The following is a 3345-nucleotide window of genomic DNA, read 5'->3' as shown; positions in this document are numbered from 1 at the left end:
CCAGCAAACTCTTTTTACTCTTAGGTTTTCCTCTCCAGTTCTTTCCTTCCTATTTAAAGTTCTGTGTTGTCATTCTATATTATTTAACATGGGACTCTCAAAAGCAAACATTACTTAGACACTGCACACACAGTGGAAGTCCTCCCTATGAGTCACTCCTTTTCATCTTACCCTACGGGTTTCCTTTCTCTATATCAGCAACCAGCCAAAAAAGCAAGGGGGGGGGAGGATGCTTCTAATAAAGACTATCATCTTTTATCTCTTACTTACAGAACTGAGGCTAAGGCTCCATCATATAGCTCTAGACAGTCCCCACAGGTTGCTGCTATCACATTCTGAACACTTGAGAATGAACTTTCTGCCCCTACTTGGTGAGGCTGCTTTTAACGTCTTTCCTGCTGTCAGTGTTTGCTGCTGTGCTTTTCAAACATGAAAATCTTTTGAGGAGCTATAATCCTTAATTGTGCGGGGATAATCTCTATCCTGGCTGCCTTGGAATTTTAATAGCCTATAAACTTATATGAAAGGGAACATCAACCAAAATAATTGTCATAGAATAAGGAACCATCACATTCACATGTCTGTGAGTGTCATGGCCTGGATGGTACCACCCTCTTTACCTCTCTTCTTTTTTTTTTTAACATGTCTGTGATTATCCTATGATTATCATGGCCTGGATAGTTCCACCCTCCTTACCTCCCTTCCTTTTTCTTACCTGTCTGTGACTATCATGTGATCATCATGGCCTGGATAGTTCTACCCTCCCTACCTCCCTTTTCTCAGCTTTGCCCATTATTCTCCTTCATCATCAAAAAGCAATCAACACAGTCCCTCATCTGATCCCTATTTTTCTCTTGCTCTCCCAATGGCAAGACCTGACCTGAACCTTTCATTTTGATTTTAAAGCTCTTTTACTCCCAGAACATTTGTTAAAACTCCAACTGTTCTTTCTTGGATTCTCTCTTAACATTAACAGAGTCATTGAGCATTTTGTGCATTCTCCAGTCATACAGCAGGATATCAAATTATTTGACAAAACTAAGAAAGAATTCTCCCTGTACTGAAGAGTGTGTGACCTGCTTCAATTCAATTTCTTAATTGTTACTGTGACTTTCAAGAACATTTAATTTCTTGGAGGAAACACCCGAAAGCCTGTAAATACAATTATATAAATAAAACTTGGGGTGGGAGACTAAGGATGTAGTTTAGTGGTAGAGCACTTACCTAGCATGCACAAGAGGCTGGGTCAATCCCCAGTAATACATAAAATTATTTTAGGACAAAGAAAATATGAATCCAGAGAGATGTCCAGCAATTAAGAGAACTTGACACCCTTCAAAATGAACCAAAGTTCCGAGCACCTATGTTGGGTGGCTCATAACTTCTTATGACTCCATCTCCAGAGGATCTGACATTGTCTTCTGACCTCCGAAGGCACCTGCACAACTATTCTCTACCCATCTATCTAAAACTAATAAAAAATAAATATTTTTAAAACAAAGAGAATGCAATAAATTATTCATGTAGTTTACAGTACACAGTTTCTCTGTCAAATAATTTCTAAGTTTCCACCAATGCACACTAACTGATTTTAGAGCATCCTTTGTAACCACCCATTTTAACCAAGCATCCTTTGTAAGGATCCATCTTAGCCAGAAAATGAGAATTTTTACACAGTTATAACTGGGTAACATCTTGATCACCAGATGATCCTGACCTGCATCTGAAGTGTATTACTCAGGGTCCTCTAGAGGAACAGAATTTATAGAATAAATATATATTCATATATATGGGATATGTGAATACATAAATACATATGTACATGATATATATACATATGCACAAATACACACACACACACACACATATGTTTATTATATGGTTTACATCCTATCTACTAATAGAAGGTACAAGAATTCAGTAGTTGTTCACTCCACAAGGCTAAATGTATCCACTAGTCTTCAGTATATGTCAGAATCCTGAAGAAAGAAGTTCTGATGCCAGTAAAGGAATAAACTTGTCAGCAAGAGAAGTAGAAAAAGAAATTAAATTTTCTTCCTTCATGTTTTTTGTATAGACTATGAGCAGAAAATGTGAGCTAGATTAAAAGTGGATCTTTCCATTTCAGAAGATCTGTATTAAAGTTCATCTTCCCACCTCAGAAGATCTAGATTAAAAAGTGAGTCTTCTCATTTCAAGTGATTTAATCAAGAAAAGAATTCCTCAGGGGTATTCCTAACCACTTGGACTTTAGTTAATCCCAGATTTATTCAAATTGATAACCAAGAATAGACACCACACCAGCTGTAAAACAGAATTGTTAAGCTGACGATTAATGAATCATTTTGTATCAACTATTGGACTATTTATTAACAAACGCATATTGATTGCTTGGAGACAAAGGCCAGGAATAGTGTAGTTGACTGTGGCCTACCTTTGTCGAGCTTATCATACAAAACCCTTCTGCCAGCCGTAGGTGTGTGGATCCAAGTGTTTATGCTCGAGAGCAAGACACACTTCTATGCATTCCTCCATATTCAAACATTACACACAGATGCACATAACTGTAGCTTTTCTCCTGGTCTTTTTTTTCTGTTTTGATTTATTAAAGTTAAAGTAAAGAAATTTTAAGTAGGACTGTGGATCTTTAATGAGAGTCTTCATAAAATTAGAATATAACCTTAAAATCTGAGGGCAGACCCAACTGAATTTAGAAATTACAAAATGGAGGTCCCATGTCCTCAGAAGCCTGGGATCTGGTTTGCCCAGATGTTTACCATCCATTTACTTCCTTGCTGAATTCTTCACATAGGTGAAGTCCAGTGTGGCTGAGGATTTATGTCCCTGTGGCTTTGTAAGATAATTTTATTAGCCATGGGAGTAGAATCAACAAGATATGTGCATGTATATACATAAAAAGAGGGGGCTTATTTTAAAGAATCGGTTCCTGTGATTGTACAAGTATGAAATCTTCAAAGCAGGATGGTCTTGCCGAGAGCCTCATGCTCCCCCTAGAGTCAGAAGACAATCAGGAGGCAGAATTCCTTCCCTTCTGGAGAGATCAGTCTTTCTCTTATGACCTTAAATGAGATGAAGTCTACACATATTGCCTACAATACTAAAGGTCTACAGATTGAAGGGCTAATCACATTTTTAAACACTGTTTTATAGAAACATCTAGACTTGTGTTGGACTAAATATCTGGGTACCTGATTGACACAGGCAATCAAATATCAGGAGAAGCAAACAAAGGATTGCTACAAAGGAATAAAATTAGATTTTGTCTCCTGGAAATAGGAATAAGAATCTCTTCTCCTCTCCTCTCCTCTCCTCTCCTCTCCTCTC

This window comes from Grammomys surdaster, unplaced genomic scaffold, assembly GCF_004785775.1.
Source record: "Grammomys surdaster isolate TR1022 unplaced genomic scaffold, NIH_TR_1.0 146, whole genome shotgun sequence".
NCBI classification, from domain to species: Eukaryota; Metazoa; Chordata; class Mammalia; order Rodentia; family Muridae; genus Grammomys; species Grammomys surdaster.
The sequence above is the reverse complement of the archived record's forward strand: the minus strand, read 5'-3'. Positions refer to the sequence as shown.